Here is a 21,758-nt window from a genome sequence, read left to right as displayed (position 1 = left end):
GAGTACAGGGGAGCGGGCTGCCAAGCCACTCCGACCCCCATGGCTGCGGTGAGTGTGGGGAGGGAGGCCCTGCTGCCGCCTGCACCGGTCTCCTGTACTCCCCCGGCTCACGTTGCTCTGGGTAGAGGGAAGAGGCACAGCAGGGGTGGAACAGGGGCAGGAAGCCAGGACGGGGTGGGGTGAAGCAGGGCTTATGGCAGGGGGGTGCCCCACCCCTGCACCTGGGGCACTAGAGGAGGGTGTCCACGCCCCCGTATGGACAGCCCTCGATACGACATATCTTTAAAATCGTGGTTGGTATGGAGAAAGCGAGTAAGGAAGTGTTATTTGCCCCATCACCTAACACAAGAATCAGAGGTTACCCAATGCAGTTACTAGGCAACAAGGTTAACACAAGGAAAAGGAAGTTCTTCTTCAGAGTCAACCCATGTGAAGTGTTGCCAGGGATGTTGTGAAAGCCAAGGCTACCACAGGGTTCAAAAAGGGTCTGGATACATTCATGGAGGATAGATAGGGTTGCCAGGTGTCCAGTTTTCGCCCAAACAGTTCGGTTTTTTGGCCTTCCATCCAGTAAAAAAAAAAAAAAAAAAAAAAAAAAAGAATACCGACATGTAAAATGTCCAGTATTTTCTATATTCCTCGGACAGAAGGCCAGCAGCGTCTGCGAGGGCAGGGCAAGCGTGGACTGCGGTAATTTAAAGGTACAGCGGGCTTTCCCCCCCCCCCCCAAAAAAGATGGCCAGCAGTGTGGAGCGAGGAGTATGGTAAATTAAAGGTGCAGCGACTTTTTTTTTTTTTTTTTTGGCGCTTAACAAGTTTGGTCTCCTTTTTTTTTTTTTGCTCAACCAATTTTTCCCTGCCTGGTCGGGATTTTTTGTAAAGGTATCTGGCAACCCTAAGGATAGATCACCAATAGCTCCTAGACAACGGGGCCAGGGATCCAACCCATGTTCTGGGTGTCCCTAGGTAGAAGCCGGGAGTGGGTGACGTGGGATGAATCACTCGGGGATTGTTGGTTTGGTTCATTCCCTCTGGGGTACCTAGCATTGGCCACTGTCAGAAGACAGGACACGGCCTAGATGGGCCATCACTCCAAACTAGCGTGGCCATTCTTAGGGAACCTTGCTCTTAGCTCCGAAGGGGAAAAAGTCTGCTGAGCAGATCTTGTGGAGGCTTCCAAGAGTTAAAAGAGCTGTACGGCTCAGCGCCTACAGACTGTCTCCGGCGCCAATAAGACAATGCGTGTTGAAACATCTGCTTGGCGAGCCATGCTTTGTCCTGCTGCAGTTTCGTCAATTATTTTTTGTGTTGTGTTTTTTACAAAGGATAAATCAGGAAACATTTCAGGAAGTGTTTTCTCATTCTGAAACATATCAAAATATTGCTGACACTGATCCATCGCTGGGAATGTCATTCCTGAATAAACATGATGTCATTCTCATTCCATTCATACTCCTCCTGGACAGCTGCTGTCAGCATCAGTGAAGAAAAATGCCACCTCACTGGTGACAGCTGCCACTTGATACACTTTGTGTATCAGCCTCTCTAGGAAAAAAAAAAAAAAAAAAAAGCCCATCATGCAGATGCTATTTAAAGTATGTCGCATCTTGATGAGAAATGTAAATTCTAATATGTTGCGCTGTGCCCAAATCCAGACACTGAAGGATGAAGAATATTCCTGGCCTCAACCTTTTCAGAGTAACCCTCAAATGAAGCACTTAATCCTCCGTTGACAAAGGAAACTTACTTGCTAAGGTGGGCATCTGTCAGAGGCAGGGTTAAAATACAGAAAGCGACAAGCTGCCATGAATGTTTGAAACGGCCACAGCAAGTCATCTAAACTAGAAGGTCTTTGGCCGTGGGCTGCACCGCCACTGGAGTGGGCCACGGAACAAGCCATGTGAATGCGAAGCCGTGAGATGCTGGGAGAAGAGATGGCACCGTAATAGAACCTCACTTGCTGACTTGCCAACAGAAGAGGGGCGGGAAATCAGAGGACCCCTAAGCTAAGTGTTCCAGTAATGGTTTTATCTCAGAGCAGCAGTTCATTCTCTGAAGAAGCCTGTAGAAGTCACTAAGCATTATAGACTTGAGTCCCAGCTGACAGAATTGATGATCGTGTCATCTACAATAAAGGAACCAAGCTCTCTCTGTGAAGTGAGCAGGATTTTTTTTTTTTTTTTTTTTTTTTTTTTGAGACTCATAGCTTAGGGTAGGGTGAAAGCATCACATAGGCTGACCCACGTGTCATGCTCAGGGCAACTCTACTCCCTTGGTGTCCGTGGAAGTTACTTAGCAATGAGACACATTGCTTTCCCGGATAGGCACATCGTGAATTAACCGAACAGGCATGGAATCATTCCGTTTTATAAATGTAACTATTTCAGGGGCTAAGCCATAATGAAGCGGGAACATTTGGCTTTGATTTACATCTTTGCAAACCTATTTGGTCCACGGTCTTCTAAGATTCACTCATAACTATGATGACTATCGAGTGCTGGTGCTCATTGGAAGGCAGTGGTGTGCACTGGGAGCATCTCTTAGGGATTAAGCCCCAATGGTCTGTTCGTCCCAGAAAGAACATCATTCTGACCAGAGATCACCTTTGCAGCTCAGCTCAGAAAACGTTAAGGTTCAAGCATCTTAATGACCATTCTTAATTCTTCAGTGGAGCCACGAAGAGCTCATGTGGCCCTTCCAGTTGCACACTGTTTGAAAAAAAAATCTTTGATAGCACTAATGAGAAGGAGACTACAAATGTTCCTCCCTAAAAGTCTGTCTAGGTCTCCCATCTACTTGCTTCTCCTGTTCTTCTCCACAAGAAACATGTCTTGACATGTAAGGCTGCCCACAGACAGAAAGTGAGACAGAGAGTACGTGCGACAATGCACACTAGTGGCAAGAGCCAGATTTGGGGAGGAATTTACAATGCTTGTGGCATGTTGTCCTTGAGCAAGAACTGGTCTGTGACATAGCTGGCCTTGAGGCACTACCATGATATAAATATATGTCAGTGACAGAAGAGATGTGAATGATGTTTTTTCAGACTTCGAAGCAACAGGGCTACATCTGCTGAAGCACTTCCCTTCACAACCGGAAATTAGCAAAGAACATTATGATTACTGATAACCAATGTCTGTTATCAACTGTATGGCTCGTGTGGTTTTAGAGCAAATACGCTCCACGTGCCTTCTTAGAAATATCACAATAGCTCTTATTTGAAGACTCAGAGGTGGAGGGAGCATTGGTGAGTAATAAAAACAAGCTACTTGGTGAAATAACCAGAAGGAGAAATGCATCTAGTGAGGACTCCATGTGCTGACTGTGAATCAGGTTTGGGTCATTTATACCTGTCTCAATTTTTGCCCTCTTTATAAAAATAAACACAAATTAAGTGAAAAAACTCCACACTCGACCATGCACCTAGTTTTCTGAATGTCTTTTCAGTTGGGTCTCTCTCTTCATTTTCCATATAACATGAGGTGCCCTTTATTATATAATAAGGTTATAATTTATATAATAAGGTTTTTTCCTGTTCTGCCACTCTGAGCTACTGACTGAATCCAAGAAACAAACTTTCTACCTCAATGGAAATACTAATTCCTTACATGTGACAAGAGCTGGTTGAGCATTTTCCATCAAGATGTTTGGTTTGGTTTTTTTTAAACTGAGACTGCAGTTTCTGCAAAATTTAATTTTTCCATTAGCAAAAATTAAAATGAAATATTTCAGGCTGTCTCAGCATTCCCCCAACCCCTCAAACGGTTACAATGATTGTGGGAGACACAGTGTGCGTATCTCAGGCCCCCATTCTAGAGCCCTGCAAATCCACGGGTACAGCCGGTCCCCGAGTTACAAACACATCGACTTACGACCGTTCGTATTTACGACCAACCTCCTATACAGCCGGCACCCGAGTTCCGAACACAATCCACACTTACGAACAGCGTGGCCGTATGTAAGTCAATGTAATCCGACTTACGAACAGATCAAGTTATCATCTCGTGTTTGGTAAGTAACTCATTCGTAAGTCGGGGACTGGCTGTATTCACATCCGTGGATGTGGACGCGGATAGCCGCAGTTTATTTCTGGGTCAGCCAGAGAGGATATCGCAGTACAATAATTCCTCATTTAACACTATAGGCATGTTTCAGAAAATGATCATGTTAAGTGAAAATGTGTTATGCAGGGTCAATTTTCCCACTGAAAATAATGGAAAAGGTGGGGGTTGCATTTCAAGCAGTGGCGTCTGTTGGGACTGGGACATAAGGTTGGGGGAGAAAGGGGACTGGGTTACAGCAGGGAGGGGAGGTGTTTGGCTCTGAGGAAGGGAAGGGGAGGGGAATTGGGTTGGGAGTATGCCCCTGTGACGGGTCTGCCGGGACCCACACTGCGTCCGGTGAGGAGGGAATGGCGCGGCGAGCAGCAAATCCTCCGCCGCTTTGCAGGGAGGTGGGGGAAGCCCCGCGCAGCCGCTGGTGACAATTGGGGCATAGGCAAAAACTACAATCCCCGTGACATGAGGCACAAAAGCAGCACAGGAGACACCATTATCGCACCAAGCCAAACCAACGCGTTTCAACATTCTGCAAAGCTACCGAGATCCTGATTTTTACCCCAGTCTGAGATGGAAGCAGATGTTCACATTCCAGGATTTCCACGGCGACAGACATTCTCATCTTTGACCCGCTTTAGTCGGGACTAGTTCCTGCACTCGGATCTACAGACAATTTTATGAATGCACAAAGATGCAGTGTGGGTCCGCCTGTCATTAGCCAAGGGCCCACCTCACTAGGAACAGCACAAAAAAGGGGGCCCTGGTTCCAAACTTGCAGACACTCACCCTTTTGCCAACACGTAAGTAGGAGACGATCAGATTGGCTAGTTCAGATGTCAACTCACCACATGTGCTTTTTAATTTAGAAAGTGAAGCGTGCAGCCCTGCAAATTGGCAGATCTGGGCGGGTAGCTGCACCCCCTCCGCCAATGCAGATCTCCACAGGTATGCGCATCCCCCTCCACTGACACAGATCTGGGCGGGTAGCCACCTCCCCCTCCGCCGACACGGATCTCTGCAGGTAGCCACCTCCCCCACTGCTGACACAGACCTCCATGACTCATTTTTGCGGATACAGATGCAGATACAAAATTTTGCACCTGCCCCGGGCTCTGGTGACGAGGCAACAAGAGTTGCCATTGTTTCATCACTCTCTGCCCAGCATCCATCCTGACAACAGCATGACGCCCACATCTACCGCAAACTACCCTCCTCGCTAAGGCTTGCGCCATGTTAGCAGGTGGCTGGCTACTAGATTTCCTGCACCGTTGTCCTAGAAAGGCCCCTTGCTATTTGTGGTAGCAGCTAAAACATGCTCCGTGCTTTCCAGCCACTGGGATTCTCCGACCCAGGAAGCTCACCCTCTAAACCGTCATTCCTTTCATCTCCAATTCGACACAGAAGGGCAGATGTGGAACCCGGGAAGCTTTTCCAGATGTGTCCTGAGCCAAGTGACACATTGCAGATTGCCATGGCTAGGCAGGGCCCTTGGGTCTGTCACTAGACCACTGGCAGCATTGAATGTGCACCCGCGACGCCCCCGGGATGCCAGGCATCGGAGGGAAGAGACCACGAGCAGCACTGACCACGAGCAGATTCGAATGACAATTCAAATGAGTTGGGTTCCCTTGTGCTCAAAGACCTTCGTCAAGTGACCTGTGAGTCTCCGTAACCCTAGAGGCTGAACCTCTGTGGCCTCGCAACATCCATGATCCAGCAGGATCCCAGATGTCACTGGACCAGAGGGCCCCTGGACCAGAAAGCCTCAGCCGCAGAGGTTTCCAGTGGCTGGGAGTGGAGCAGCAGACGAGGATCCATGGCTAGGAGCCATGCTGGCTGGGGGCAAGGAGCCGCACCAGCCAGAGCGGGGCTGGTGGCCAGGGACAAGGAGCCCACCAGCTGGGGGCAGTGGCTTCTCTTTAAACTCTATTATGGTCCTAGCCTTCACAGCCTCCTCTGGCAAGGAGTTCCACAGATTGACTACACGCTGTGTGAAGAAGAACTTTCTTTTATTAGTTTTAAACCTGCTACCCATTAATTTCATTTGGTGTCCTCTAGTTCTTCTATTATGGGAACTAATAAATTACTTTTCTTTATCCGCCCTCTCCACACCACTCATGATTTTATAGACCTCTATCATATCCCCCCTCGGTCTCCTCTTTTCTAAACTGAAAAGTCTTAGTCGCTTTAACCTCTCCTCATATGGGACCAATTCCAAACCCCTGATCATTTTAATTGCCCTTTTCTGAACCCTTTCCAGGGCCAAAATATCCTTAGTTTAGACGAACCCTAAGGAGTTATTTTGAAATAACTCCCCTTCTTTCGACATCCCTATCAATGGAGCATCCCCACGACCAAGCCTGATATTTTGAAATAACGACTCCTCCTTTCCACGTGGAATAATGCTTCTTTCAAAATAATGGCTATTTCGAAAGAGCGGTCAAGTGGACATCCCACTGCTGCGCCTTCGAAAGAACGACGCCCCAGAGTCATTCGAAGTCTGTAGTCCCCAGGGCTTGTCACAGTGTGCAGGGGAGGTCACCAGGCCCTGCCCTGCCACCTGCAGCCAGACGGGACTCTCATGCGGCAGGTAGAACAGAAGGTTCGTTGGTTCCCAGGGACACAGGGTAGCACGGGATCGATGTTAACGCCGGGACCAAGAGCAGGCAGCATTATTCCTCTCAGGGAGAAGGGGTCCCAGGCCTTCTCCCGCCTTTCCCACTCTAAGCCCCTTCTCCCTTCCTAACCCAGCCAAGTGACTCATCCCGCAGGCCCTAGTCCCCAGCCTGGTGTCAGCTCCGCCTGCCCTGTCTCCCTTTCTGGGCAGGAGTTGATATCTCCCATGCCTGGCCCTCAGGTGTGACAGGTGGAATACACTTCTGCAGTGGTTCAACCCCCCTCGTCCAGACAGTGCTGCCGTGCCCAGCACACAAAGCAACACAATCCCTGCTATGGCACATCTCCGCAACACAATCCTCACTACGTCCCAGGGTTCGAAGTCGGGGTAGCACCCACATGGAGGGAGCCTGCCTTGGATTATGTTTGAGGCGCCCCTGTAGCGTGGACACACACAGCTATTTCGGGAACTACTATTTTGAAATAATTTCCTAGTGTAGACAGGCCCCAAGCGAGCATCCCTGCTCCTCACGCTGCACTTGCCATAGTCTGGTGCAGTTTGCTTTTCTCCCAGAGCATCAGAAAACAGCAGATCTCCACGCCCATGGGGCTCTCTGCTCAGGGATGTTTGTCAAGCTCTTCCCAGGCTACTCAAAATAGGAGTTTTCCTGCTTTTCGAGTCTCTAATTATTCTTATGCCACCTATTTCCTCCCTGCCAGCGGATTAACCTGATGCCTCCTCGGGTAGCACTGTTATCTGATACAACACGCACAGGACAAAGAGACCTGGGGATAAGTCATACGCCAAGCTGTTTGAGCAGCGTATAACAGCTTCGTTTAGCATGGACACTCTAACTGACTATTTCTTTCCCCCCTCCCTTTTTCCTTCTCCCCCCTCCCTCATCTCCTCTCTGTTCTATTTATTTAAAAACTAGACCCCTTAGACTCCATTCATTGGAAGTGGGCTGTGCCCACAAAAGCTCATGATCCCGGAGACGCGTTTTGTTTGTCTCTAAGGTGCTGCAAGACGATTTGTTGGTTGTTTAAGTTTTTCCAGTTACAGAGGAACTCGGCTCCCCCACTGGAGCTTTTGAGACAGGAATGGATTTTTAAAAAAAGAAAAAAGCAATGGGCAGTGTCAGGTATGTCTTGGCACGTGCACGGCTGTTGCGGGAGCAGCGTATTACAAAGCCAGGCTCCCCGCCACACCTAGACCTCCCCCACTGCAAATTGAGACCAGTGCTTCTCAGTCTGCCACCTGCCATCCCTAAGAACAGCCTCTCTCCCTCCTCTTTGGAATCCCCCACCCCGGCCGCACATCGTTAAAGGTTGCTATCAGATCGCCCCTCACTCTTCTCTTCTGTAGACTAAACGAGCTCAAATCCCTCAGCCTCTCCTCATAAGTCCTGTGCTCCAGCTCCCGAATCATTTTGGCTGCCCTCCACTGGATCCTCTCCAATGTGCCCACATCCTTCCCGTAGTGGGGGACCCAGAACTGGCCGCACTACTCCAGATGTGGCCTCCCCAGCGCTGAATAAAGGGGAATAATCACTTCTCTGGATCTGCTGGCAATGCTCCTCCCAATGCATAGAATCTACCACTGTGTCAAAGCAACCGCTCTGCTCTGGGCTCAGGCGTAGGGGACCTGGATGATACCAGACCAGTCCTTTGTCGCTGCCTCATTGAGTTCATAGCCTGCACATTCGGATGAAGGGACTACGAGAGCAGACAATCCAATCCCAAGCTTCTCACAACCCACAATAAACCAGCCTCCCTGAGGCCTCGTTACACGCGACTCTCAGGAAAACTCAGAAGTTTCAGCAAAGCACAGCTGATTCAATCCTCCAGAACCGAACCAGACCATTCCACCAGCTGTCTCCACCCCCAGTCTCTCCTCAGCCCTTACCTGCAGGGATGGATAGATGGCTGTCCCTGGCAGCATCGTCAATAAATAAACTGCCACGCCCACCTTTGTGTCTATGCAGGATAGCAAGGGGGCTTCCCTGTACCCTTTAGAGATAAGCACCTGCTTCTTGCAATGAACCAAGGCACAACTCTGTGCCATGCCAGCTATTTCCAGTTACAAGCTGAAAGACAGAGCGAGTAAACAACTCAGAGCCAGTTCCTTCCAAGAGCCAAAAAGCCTCTCGCTATTATTGATTGGGGAATTCCTGGCTGGGCAGCTTGGTGTATTTAATTGTCTTTTGGAACATCTCCTATTTTTTGTTTTTGAAACAATTAGATGCAATTACTCCTATTGCAAAACGGCCGACTCCTCCGTTCCCAGCCGCAGCGCCCCTTTCTCCACACTGGCTCCTCGCATTTCTACATGGTCACCAGCAAAACACATCACCAAAAACACTTAATTTTCCTGAAGGCCTTTGAGTTTCACAGACCAGTGGTTGCAAACTCACAAATGGGCCATTTTCAACCACAATTCTTCCAGCTATTGCATCCACCCACGTAGGCGCTACTTACCCTGCAGAGATTCCTTGCCAGCATCAAGGAACTTCCTGGCTGGCACGGGTTGATTGTCTCACTCCCTCCTCCTCAGACCCTTCAGTTCCTTCCTCCTCTGTCCTCACCCGGAGCTGCCTCTCTTGCCTGCGAGCTGCTTGACCCAGCTGCTAACAGTCATTAATCAAGTCCAGCTTTGGCCAATTCATCACCTCCAGGATACAGGTTGCTGCAGCTGTCAGATGCCCTGCTGTGGGCTGTAGCTCAGACCGGGTGTAGGGAGAGGAAAGGGCCGGTTCATGATGGCCGGTTACAAGACACTGGGTGAGGTGTAATGGCCTGTGGCTGGAAACGGAAACTCAAGCAATAATCGACGTAGGGGATGCTCAAAGCTCCATCCTCTAGAACTCCAGCACTTGTGCTGTGGGGCGGGCGGGGGGCACGTGTATGAGGCTTTTCTATCCATTATTAGAAGTATTTGTGTTAATAGCACAGTCCCTGGGGCAGGCCCCCCTTATGGGAGGCGTTGTCCGGGTTACAAAGCAGACAGCCCCCCACTACGTCACATCTCTCCCCCCTCTGAGAGCAAACTGAGCGGGGTCACTCCGCTTCCCTTGGACTCTGCCTGGGGTCTCCCTGGCCGGGCCCATGAGCTCAGCCTCCCCAGGATGGCCTCCACCCCCGACTCTCCATCCGGGGAGGCCTCCCCCTCCCATAACTCTCTCAGCAAGCCCAGGGGCCCCTCCCCCTTCTGCACCATGGCTCAGTCGGGGAGAACCTGGTGGACCCTCGGGGCACCTCCCTGTGTGCAGTCAGTCCTGCCTCAGGGCACTTCCGGTGTCAGACCGAAACCAGAGGCAGGCAGGTGGAGGAGAACAAGGAAACAATGGGCCATTCTGGGTCAGGGTGACAGGCACGGACCGCAGGGCACTCGTTGCCCGATGGCTCTGATCTCTGGTAGCCTCCTTCCCATGGCAACTCTGGGCCCGCGGGTTTCACACTTTGCTTCTCAGGACCCAGTTGAAGAAAATGGTGGATGCCACGACCCAGCAGAATGTGACAGGAGTGCGGGCTCCGGGGCAGGGCTGCGGAGGAGAGCTGTGGGGTGCGGGGGGGGAGGGCTCTAGTTTGGGGGGGGTCAGCGCTGGGGTGGGAGGGACTTACCTTGAGCAGCTCCTGGTCAGCGGTGCCACGGGGGGGGACTAAGGCAGCTTCCTGCCTCTCCTGGCACCACAGACCATGCTGCCCCAGAAGCAGCCAGCAGGTTCCCAGCCAACGGGAGTGTGGGGCTAGTGCTCGGGGGAGGGGCCGTGCACAGAGCCCTGTGCGCTCCCCCCACCCCACACACCTAGGAGCTGGGCCTGTGGTACCAGGACTGGCAGGGAGCTGCCTTAGCCCCCCTCCCACCACTGTTCACCTGATGCCCCTGCAGCAAGGAGTCCCAGCGCCCAACATCCCCCCGCCCGGTCCTGGGTCGCGCCCCGTCATTGGAAACCCCCTGATCTGTGCAAGAGAACTTTCACTCTGTTCCCCTGCACGCCTGGGCCAAGCAGCTCGGAGTCCCAAGTCCAGGAGGAGAGGAGAGAAACTCAGCCAGGACCCAAACGGCTCCCTCCCCGCAAAGCACACATGCAGCACGTTCCGTTTCGTGCAGCCTCCCCCTCGGCCCTGCTGCCAGTGCTTCACAAAACGCCCCGGAGAGCCACCGACAAGGCAGAGCCCAGCGATCTTCTGTTCGGTTCCTCTAGAAGAGCTGGCCAAAGCAGTTGGGGAACTGGGTTGGGGTAGAAGGGGATCCAAGTGATGTGACGCAGCCCTTAGTGCTAGGCAGCTGCCTATGCTGGGATAGCTAATTTGTGTAAACGTACGGGAACCTTTACGATTTTATGCCTGCTGCCGGAAGGGATAGCAGACACCTCCACATGCATGGATGGACACTCTAGGCCAAGGTGGGCAATAAAAATATGGTGGCTCACCAGGGTGAGTCCCTGGCAGGCTGCTGCCGCTATATTTACCTGCACCCTCTACAGGCATTTGGCAATCGCAGCTCCCATTAGCCGCGGATCACCATTTGCAGCCAATGGGAGCTGTGGGTGGACTGGGATACCCCTTCCTGTCGCTCCCATTGGCCGGTGGAAGCACAGGTAAATATAGAGATGGAAGCCCGCCGGGGACTAACCCTGCAGACTGAATCCAATCGGTATTTGCCCACCCAGGCTCTACAACGGATCCACTATTGTGTTAGGGAAAGACACATTGCCTCCACAGAGCACCCATTTAGCTCTCCTCTTCAGGAGGTGCTTTGCAAGCTTGACTTTATTATACCAGGGGGGTGACGTTTCCTCCATTTTACAGGTGAGTAAACTGAGGCACGGAGGTTCAGCAATCTGCCCAAGATCCCAGAGGGATTCCATGCGAAGGCCATTAGTAGTAGCAGGATGGGGCAGTCTCTGACTCCAACCAGCCTGCTTCCCGGTCTGGAACATTCCTCTTTCTTCCCCTCTTCCTCAAGAATGTCCCAGAAAACGTGTCCTCTTGCTAGAGTCGGGGAGGAGGCCCACTTCTCTCGGATTCTGGGGGAGAACCCCACAGCTCCTCTATGTTTTCACGATACCTGCTGATATTGCAGGTAGAGGTGCTTGGTACCGCTAAATGGTGATTCACCACTCCCCCCAGCTAGGAGGCACAACCCCGTAGAAACACAACCTGGGGAGATTAGCAGAGCCCTGCAGCGCCGCAGCAATCCGCCAGATATCCACAGCTGCAGATGTGGGGGCAGATAGCCGCCGTTCATTTCTGCTGCTATGGATGCCGATGTGGATGCCAATTGTGTACCTAGAGCCCGGCAAACGTGCAGGTCTCTGCTTTCTATCCGCAGGTCTCCGCAGGAGCAGATCTCAGTGCGGCTATCAGCAGCTCATTTTTGCGGATCCAATTTTGGCATCTCTGCAGAGCTCTAGAGATGAGAGCGCAGCCCATCCAGAGACTGTCAGCGGCCTTTGCTCAGAGCCAAAGCGCGGACAGGATCAATATATCGTCACCTGCTAGCTCTGCTGTTGAGAACGTGGCGTGACGCCGACAGCAGCTGTCATACCAACGCTTCCTTTAGCCGCCAAGTGCAAGAGGGCCCAGCGCTGGCCGCTAATGTGAAGCACAAATGGACGTGGCATTGACCAATAGCATCGCTCTCACGAGCCTGCACGGCGAAGTTCTGTTCTCAGCATAGCTCCGCCCACATTGCCTTCCGTGGCTCTTGAAACTTGCAGCACCACTGCTATTCCAGGTAAGTGCTAGCGCAGCTCTATGTGTCTGGCTGGAAACCTCTTCTCTGTGACCATCTCATGGGCTGAGCAACCTCATTTAGTTTCTCTCTGCTACCTGGATAAGACTCCATCCTGTTCCTTGGGCCATCCCTGGATGGCCTCAGCCCAAACAGACACCCTGCTGCATGCTGGGTGGAGTGCCAAATATTCATGGATGGGGGTAGCGTAATTACATGGTTTCTCCGGGGATTACACTGACACCGCCCCCACCCGTACCAGAAAACAAAATAAATGTGGGTTATTCTACTCCAAGTCACTATGACAATCTTGGAAGTACGCGGCAAATGTGAAAACCTGGAGCTGCTCCCTCGTGTCCCATCAAACCCTTTTCTTTCTCCTCAGGTTAGCCTGAGGATCTTGCGATCGGTGATTTGCCAGTACCGGGTGGCTATATTAAACATTAGCACTTCCAAGTTATTCTAAAGCCAACAGTGGTTCTCCGAGTGTCAAACGTTCCCCGTCAGAACCCCGAGAGCTGTGAACTATTCCCCCAGGCACGGAAGTCTGTTCCGGAGAAGTGATCCTCTGGATCTGTCCAGTCCAATCGACTAGAGAGGACTTGACCTTCCAGATTTGGAAACAGCCTGGCTGGCTGCCAAGAGACCCTAATGCGAGCATCTCGCTGGAGCATTAATAGGAAGCAGAGAACGTTAGCTGTACAATAGGCTGACTGCTTCCAACAAGGACATTCAAAGTCAGAAAGCAGAAAATTAGAGCTTCAACCATAAAGTTCAAAGACTGGAGGAAAAGGCATAGAAAAATAATTCTGACACTTTTGAGTAGAACTCAATTGTTCCATTAAACTGTATTTTTAATAAAAAATAACAATACCAGCGTTCGAAATTTCTATTTTATAAGCTTTACTAATGTATAATTTTTTTTAATATATGTCAGAATTTCTTACTTGAGGGAAATGCAATATGCATAGAAAGCAAGACACTTCAAAACAGTTCCAGAGACTTCAAGCTTTCGGTTTATACACAGATTTAGAATAACTCAGGAATACAAAATGACAAAATGTACATTTTTTATATTGTTTACTAATGTATTGTCTCTTGTCCCTGATCCGTCATCTCCCAGATTGGGGGACTCACGTTTAGCTGCTCAACTCTCTTTAATGCTGTGTATTTCTGGAGTGAAATAGTCCCATACAGTGAAACTATCATAAATCTGTCTTGCAGAATATCATTCCCAAAGAATGACATTAAGATCATTAATGAACATATTTGTGCAGCAACAGACTTTTCTTCTCTTGGTTATTATTTTAATCCCTGTTTTTTCTTTGCCCCACCCTATCACAATTCCTGAATGAACTCTCCTCAGATCAGTGGAAAATAGGAAACTTAGTCATAATTGGATAATGAAATCCAGTGTTTCACAAGATGCAGTCCCCGAGATTGCTGCTCTGCCATGGAGGATTGGTTCTTCCTCCCTTCCCCCCGCCCGCCTTCCCCAACTTCTCCGCTCTGCTAATTACTACCTCCAATTCAGAAAAAAAGAAAGCTTGTGACCAAAAATGCGGCTGTCCAGTACACTGCAAAGCTTAGCATGAGCCATGCTTCTGCAGGCATAGTAGAGACTATAGAAGGATGGACACATTATTATTTATTATATTGCACCACAGTCTGTTTTGCTAACCCAACACATTCAAAAATTATGACCCAGGCCCCAAAAATGATGAGACTAAGTTTATAATTATGAGATTGTTTTAAAAGTAATCAATGAGTGCTGTTTTTATTTATCTAGACACAGGCAAACTTGTTAAAATCAAAAGCATTTTAAAACTCTTGACTATTTTCCCAGGTCAGACACTTTTCTTCTTGCTCTCTACTAAGCAGGAACTATGGAAATAGATGAGTCATTTTCATTTGTGTTGATTTAATTGGTGTCTAGTCAGTTTCATGTTCAGTTCTTTATTTATTCTTTCCTTAGGGTACGTCTAAACTACATGGCTCCGTCGACGGAGCCATGTAGATTTGTTGTTTTGGCAAAGGTAAATGAAGCCGCGATTTAAATGATCACGGCTTCATTTACATTTACATGGCTGCCGCGCTGAGCCGACAAACAGCTGATCAGCTTGTTTGTCGGCTCGCGCGCTAGTCTGGACGTTCCCCCTGTCGACATCAAAGCCCTTTGTCGGCAGCCCCGTTATTCCTCGTGGAATGAAGTTTACCGGGGTTGCCGACAAAGGGCTTTGATGTCGACAGGGGGAACGTCCAGACTAGCGCACGAGCCGACAAAAAGCTGATCAGCTGTTTGTCGGCTCAGTGCGGCAGCCATGTAAATGTAAATGAAGCTGTGATCATTTAAATCGCGGCTTCATTTGCCTTTGCTGAACAAATAAATCTACATGCCTCTGCCGACAGAGGCATGTAGTTTAGACGTACCCTTAGAGTCTTACAGTCCTAACTAAATGCCACCCAATAAAATATTCACACAGGTTGAGACAACCAGCCACCAGCATCACATCCCAGATGCAGGACTCATCTGCCCTCAACATCCAATCCCCCATATTCCTGCACCAAAAAGGGGGGAAAGATGAAGTGTTCAGTCAAAACCCTGACTGAACACCAAAGCCTTACAGTATGTTCTGCTGCCAGATACTGCTGGGCTGTGGTAGCTGATGCTGGAATAAGGCTGCACTGTTTGGTCGCAAACATTCCAGGGAAACCTTGTAAATCCCAAACCCAAAATACATTTTCATTGAAAAAAATCATTTTGGATACATTTCTATTCACACTCGGGTGCTACAATATGGTCCCCTCCCCCTAACACACACACACTTTTCTCCCACTCTCTTCATCTCACTTCAGTTTCATTGTGAAACTATTCAATGCTGCCCCCTGAAAAAGTCATGCCTCAGATTTTCAGATCCAAACTTATTTCACACACTTTGCTGCCAGTTTGGGGGAAGGGAAGAGTTGAATCAACAACCCACCTACGTAAATAGCAAGCTGTGCAGCACACCAGACCTGGGAAAACACAAGGTTAATTTTCCTTTCCAAGAAAATCCTGGATCACAATCAGTCAAAAAGACATGTTACGTTGGCAAAACGTAAGTCCGGAGCTCTCCCAAGCGTATTGCTAGTGAATCAACAGCTAAAGTATTCAGCCAGCTCAGTAGTGCGCTAGACATACGATATTTCATGATGTAGTCTTTGGTTAACAAAATTACAGAGGCATGTATGTGCACTGAAATCATTCGTTCCAAAAGGCATTCAACGCGTCAGTTTAGCACGGCAACACAGAACGTTTGCCCTGCCAACAGGCCTGCCTAGGAATTTTTAACTGATCTTGTAGGAAAGTCTCAGAGGGGTAGCTGTGTTAGACTGTAATTTTAAAAACAACAGTGAGTAGCCCTGTAGAACCTTAGGCTACATCTAATCTACACGATAACGGAGGTATGCAGGAAAAGCAATGCCACGTCCAAGCTGACGTGTTCTTTCACCAACCCTGTAAACCTCGTTTTATGAGGGAGAAGGGATGGCTTGAAAGAGAAGGTTTTTCCAAAATGTGGCACCATGTAGATGCGCCAAATTTCAGAAAAGCCTCTTTTGAAAGAAAAACGGAAAAAGATACACCAATTGCAGTTTGCGATTATGCGTATCTTTTTCTGATTTTTCTTTGTAGTGTAGACGTAGCCTTAGAGAGTAACAAAAATATATACGTAGTAGGTAGTATCATGAGCTTTTGTGGGCAACACCCACTTCCTCAGATCAGCAGAGTGGAGAAAAAGGGCAAAACCTCACAATATAGAACAGAAAAAGAAGCAGGGAGGGGGTCTTGATCTTGTGGGAGAAAACCCAAACCCGGGGCAGAGGGACGGTTTGTAATACCTGATGGATGTTCTCACAATTCCCCTGTTTGGGCTCAGATACTTTCCCAAGAGGAAGGGAACAGAGCACTGTTTAGGACCTTAATCCCCATGGCCTGTATGAGCTCGTACGGCTTGCAGGGTCAGGACCTAAGTTAGGGTATGTCTAAACTAGCCCCCTAGTTCGAGCTATCTGTTATCCTCCTGGAATGACGTTTAACAGGTAGTTCAATTTAGGGTTTTATTTCGAACTACTGGGTCCCTGCTGCATGTAGACGCGGGCAGTTAGTCCGGACTTGTAAATTTCAAAAAATGACGACCGGCCGGGAAGATGCAAATCAAGCGCAGGATATTTAAATCCCAGGCTTGATTTGCAACTTCGAATGCCTACATTAGCCTCTCTAGTTGGAACTAGGGGTATGTCTACACTACCACCCTAGTTCGAACTAGGGTGGTTAATGTAGGCAACCGGAGTTGCAAATGAAGCCCGGGATTTGAATTTCCCGGGCTTCATTTGCATATTGCTGGACGCCACCATTTTTAAATGTCCGCTAGTTCGGACTCCGTGCCCGCGGCTACACGCGGCACGAACTAGGTAGTTCGGATTAGGCTTCCATGAGGAGTAACGGTAGTTTGGAATAGGAAGCCTAATCCAAACTACCTAGTTCGTGCCGCGGGTAGCCGCGGGCACGGAGTCCGAACTAGCGGACATTTAAAAATGGCGGCGTCCGGCAATATGCAAATGAAGCCCGGGAAATTCAAATCCCGGGCTTCATTTGCAACTCTGGTTACCTACATTAACCACCCTAGTTCAAACTAGGGTGGTAGTGTAGACATACCCTAGAGGACTAGTGTAGACATACCCTTAGAGATGAATGAACCTTAAAACATGTATCTGGGCTGAATTTCTGTTGGGAGCCCTGCCCGGCAGTTCTCATCGAGGGAGGCCTACCAGAGGCAGTTGTCTGATGAGCAAAGATTTTCAAAGCCCATTTGAACCAGAACAGTTCTCCAGGTGGAGGCAAGTTAATGCTGCTAAGTGGCAGTTTTATTCCACCGCTAGAACTCAAGTTTGTTCCAACCCAGGAGACGTAGAAGCTGTAAGTGAAACAGATTCGACAACTCCACTGTCTCACCAGGACAGAAGACAGGACTACGCAGTACTTTCAAGACTAACAAGATGGATTATTAGGTGATGAGCTTTCATGGGCCAGACCCACTTCCTCAGATCAAATTGTGGAAGAAAATTGGCATGACCATATATACCAAAGGGATACAATCAAAAAAATGTGAACACATATAAAATCGACAAATCAGATTTTAGAGCAGAGGGGCGGTGTGGGGGGGAGGAGGTTAGTGTCTATGAGATAATTATATTAGGAGTGATAATTGGGGAAGCTATCCTTGTAATGAGTAAGGTAGTTAGCATCTTTGTTAAGGCCCATTAGTAAAGTTTCAAATTTAAGCATGAATGCCAGGTCTGAGGTTTCCCTTTGTAGTCTGGTGTTAAAGTTTCTTTGTAGTAAGACAGATGTAGTGAGGTCGTTGAGACAATGCTCAGTCTGGTTGAAATGTCAAGAAACTGTTTTTTCTTTGTGAAACTGTCTCATGTCTGTTTTGTAGGCATTAATTCTTTGGCGAAGTGTCTGAGAAGTTTATCTAGTGTACATAGCAGACGGACACTGTTGGCACATGATGGCATAAATTATATTTGTGGATGAACAGGAGTATGTGTTCTTGATCTTGTAACTGACGTGGTTAGGTCCAACGATGGTGTCAGCAGAGTAAATATGTGGACAAAGCTGGCACCGGGGTTTGTTGCACGGGAAAGTTCCAGGGTTGATATTAGTGTGGTATGTCCTGTGGTTGTTGGTCATTTGACACTTTACAAACTATGGGAGGGCCTGACCAAGACTGCAGCATGGCAGCCCCAGACCACCACATGGCCAAGAAGGATCGAGCTGGGGGTGGGTGGGGCTTGGCACCAGGGATGGGCTGAAGGGGCGGGGCGGGAGCTTGCCTTCCCCAGATGGGCTTTCACCCGCCGCCCAGGCCTCAGTGCACCTCTCTTCCCCTCGGTGGCAGGGGGACAGGGAATTCCTTCCCTCGCCACAGCTGGCTTGGCCCTGCGACCCAAACCAAAGTGCCAGCAGCTGTCATGCCTCACCTGAGAGGGGAAAGAATATTAACGGCTCCCAGCCAGCTCCTGGACAGGCATTCTGTGGGGTCCGCCGGGAAACCGGCACTCAGAGCCTGGGGCGAGGCATCAGGCTGCGAGCGGAGGCCACACAGGAGGAGCAGTCTGTCTCCAGCCAGACACAGGCTTGGAGAGGTGAAGCTTGCAGTGAGACAGACACAAACACATCTCCCCCCCCCCCCCCCCCCCCGACAGCTGTGAGCACCTGCCCCGTTCCATCTGGGGGCGAGATTGGGTTTATTTTATGAAAGCCACACAGGGAGTGGAAATATAAAGGAAACCCAACGAATGGCGGGCAAAGGCCCTCCTCGGGGACACTCAGTCGTGGCCCCACCAGCCTGAGAGCAAGGGAGCAAACTTTGGGTGGAGGCCCACGCCACACTCAGAGCTGAGAGCTGTCGTTAGAAAGGAGTTTCTCATCCCCCAGCGGCGGCTGGCCGGAGGAGGGGCTGCCTTGGGGTGGGGGCCTGGGGTGACTCCATGGGGAAGTAGCAGGATTAGTCATTGCACTGGAGAGCGCGAGTTTCATATTGACTTTCGAAAACGGCTTTTACCAGCAGAACTGGCTCTGCAGCCGGCTTGGAGACCTTCATTAATACTTCATTTTGGACCGTTTGGCTGCTGCTGACTGGAATTCCCTCGCATGGCTCACCCATGGGGGACGTTGTCACCTATGGAGTATTCCTCGTTCGGGGGGGTCTATTTGCGAGGTGGCTGCGAGGCGTGTCACTGAGATGTGGCAAGGAGACTCGTTTAGCTGCGAGGGAGATGGTTGCCTCTGAACTGTGACTAAATCCCACTGCGCTACATAACCGAGCTTTGGCAATGGAGCGACTGAAGGACATTCAGAAACGCCAGCAATCTCAGAGAGCGCTAGGTCTGCACGGGACCCTGAGCCCAGGAGGGCAGTGTTTCTGCACAGGGCACCACCCTCTTTGATTCATGTGATCCTGGCAGCTGTCGCACTCTCTGGGCATCATTGTTTGATTTATTTTTATTCCTCTAGATTCGTAATATGGAATTAATTTGCACAATAGCAGCAACCAGCCCTGCCGAAATCACCCTCCACTACATACACATGAGACATAGAATACTAAGGCTGGAAGAGACCTCAGGAGTCACCGAGTCCAGCCCCCTGCCCTAAGCAGGACCAGCCCTAACGCAATCATCCCAGCCAGGGCTGTGTCAAGCCAGGACTTAAAAACCTCTAGGGATGGAGACTCCGCCCCCTCCCTAGGGAACCCAGCCCAGTGCTTCCCCACCCGCCTAGGGAAACAGTTTTTCCTAATCTCCTAGGCCTCGCCCGCTGCAACATGAGCCCATTGCTCCTTGTTCTGCCACCTGTCACTGCTGAGAACAGCCTCTCTCCAGCCTCTTTGGAACCCCCCTGCACATAGTTAAAGGTTACTATGAGATCCCCCCTCACTCTTCTCTTCTACAGACAAAATAAGCCCACATCCCTCAGCCTCTCCTCGTAGGTCATGTGCTCCAGCCCCCCAATCACTTTTATTGCCCTCCGCTGGACCCTCTCCAATGCGTCCACATCCTTCCTGTAATGGGGGGGCGCAGAATTGGACGCAACACTCCAGATAAGGCCTCCCCAGTGCTGAATAACCATATAACCAAATGAGATCCATTCACAACAGACAGCGTGCTCACCCCTCAATCAACCCGCTCCCCAAAGAGCTAGGGAGTGAGTGGACCCTCCCAGCATGCCTGACTGGCTAGCAAATTTCACACACGGGGCAGAAACAAATTCCAGAGCTGCTTGGTTTGTTTGGGTTTTTTTCTAGTGACACCAAGAGTGTCTAGATCCAACACACTTTGTAGTTAATGGGATGGACCTTTTGATGTGTGTGGGCTCCGGATCAGGCCCTAGAAAAGCTCCCACGCCGATAATGGCTCGCCACTGAAATGTTAATTGTACATTAACAAGATTCTAGCTAACTCCAAACAAAAGGCGAGCTCTTAGTTTGCCTTGAAATCAATCCGAGGCAGGCTCCCTTAATGTGGACACGCTACCTCGACTTAGAGCCCCAAGAAACACTGGGGAGTAATTAGTTTGAATTACTCTGCGGAGTCGTTATTTCAAAATAGCGACACTGGAGCGTCCAGATGACCACTATTTTGAAATCACTATTTCAGAAGTAGTGTCATTCCTCGAGGAAAGCAGGAGCACAGATTTCAAAATAAGCAGCCCATTATTTCGAAATAACGGGCTTGGTAGTGTGGATGCTCCACTTGCAAATTCGACCAAAAAGGGGTTATTTTAAAACCCTAGAGTGGAGCAGGGCTTAGAAAGCACTTTAATATGTTATGCTCATCAGACCTCTCTGTCTGTAAGTGTGTGTGTCATTATTTACATATATGCCTTTAAACCTGGATGTGTATAAAATCATACATGTCTGAATATTTGTCTTACACAACACTGGATAATTTCCGTACCAACATGCTGTGGCTAAGTTAAATAACATGTAATGATACAAATGTTGGTAGGGTGAAAGGCAAGATGGCAAGAACTAATTTTTTAAAAAATTGTATATTTAACTGCTCTACCGTTAGCACTTTAGTGAATGCTAAATTTAACTGTCACCCAGGCTGAAGTAATGGGCTTGTCAGATCTGCACATTTTCCTGCCTTGGACAGCAGTAATGTTTGGAAGAGACAATCATCGGTTCACGAGGATGGTCTTCCAGGTTTTTTATTCTCTATATTCTCAAGATTCTTCCCTGACTGAGTGCCTGAGAGCTCAAACCGAGATTGTTCCCACACGTAAAGAGTTCGCTTTTCCGCTGCCATTTTCTTTGACACGCCTGTGCACACATGTATGAACATGGCGATCTAGATGCTGAGGGCCTGGACTAGCCAATGCTAAGATCAATGGGCAAAATATTGAAAAGGGACCTTGAGTGTTGCTGCCCTCCGTTGTGGGGTGCCTCACTTGAGACGTGATTTTCAGAGGGGCTGAGTATCTGCAGAAATCTGGGACTTCAGTGAGAGCAGCATCCCTGAAAGCAGAGCCAGCGTGTCTCAGATTGGGGGTCTCAGAACTCACTGAAGACGCAGAGTTACAGGCCTCTGCCCTTGGAAGTTGTTACCGTTCACTGCAACCCTGGTAAAGAAAACAGAATTCAGCTCTGCAGCCCCCGGCCAGATTGCGGTGGAAATCTCCGGCCAGCCAGCCACATGGCTGTTGTTTGTTTCACGGTTGCCTTTTGACAGGGACAGTGGGTACGCTGGGCAGGGGCAGGCTTTGCCTTCCCAAACCGCCAGCCTGGCCCTGCCCACACTCC

At 49.5% G+C, this 21,758-nt stretch overlaps 2 long non-coding RNA genes across 3 annotated transcripts in view; one reads left to right on the top strand and one right to left on the bottom strand.

Moving 5' to 3' along the window:
- The window catches only part of LOC142819336 (uncharacterized), a 114,073-nt gene extending 104,591 nt beyond the window's left edge, over nucleotides 1-9,482 (bottom strand). The window contains exon 1 of one of the 2 annotated variants that reach the window (XR_012897198.1): nucleotides 9,153-9,482. This is a non-coding gene — a long non-coding RNA (uncharacterized LOC142819336). The remainder of the gene's footprint in view (nucleotides 1-9,152) is intronic. The other variant, XR_012897197.1, reaches the window with a different exon arrangement.
- LOC142819337 (uncharacterized) overlaps nucleotides 1-13,888 on the top strand; it is a 39,957-nt gene extending 26,069 nt beyond the window's left edge. Inside the window, exons 2-3 of the long non-coding RNA XR_012897199.1 lie at nucleotides 12,010-12,414; nucleotides 12,797-13,888. This is a non-coding gene — a long non-coding RNA (uncharacterized LOC142819337). The remainder of the gene's footprint in view (nucleotides 1-12,009; nucleotides 12,415-12,796) is intronic.
- The last annotated feature ends 7,870 nt before the right edge of the window (nucleotides 13,889-21,758 follow it).

This window comes from Pelodiscus sinensis, chromosome 22 (genome assembly GCF_049634645.1).
Source record: "Pelodiscus sinensis isolate JC-2024 chromosome 22, ASM4963464v1, whole genome shotgun sequence".
Taxonomy (NCBI): Eukaryota; Metazoa; Chordata; order Testudines; family Trionychidae; genus Pelodiscus; species Pelodiscus sinensis.
Note: the sequence above shows the minus strand (reverse complement) of the source record. Positions and strands in the feature narration are given on the sequence as shown.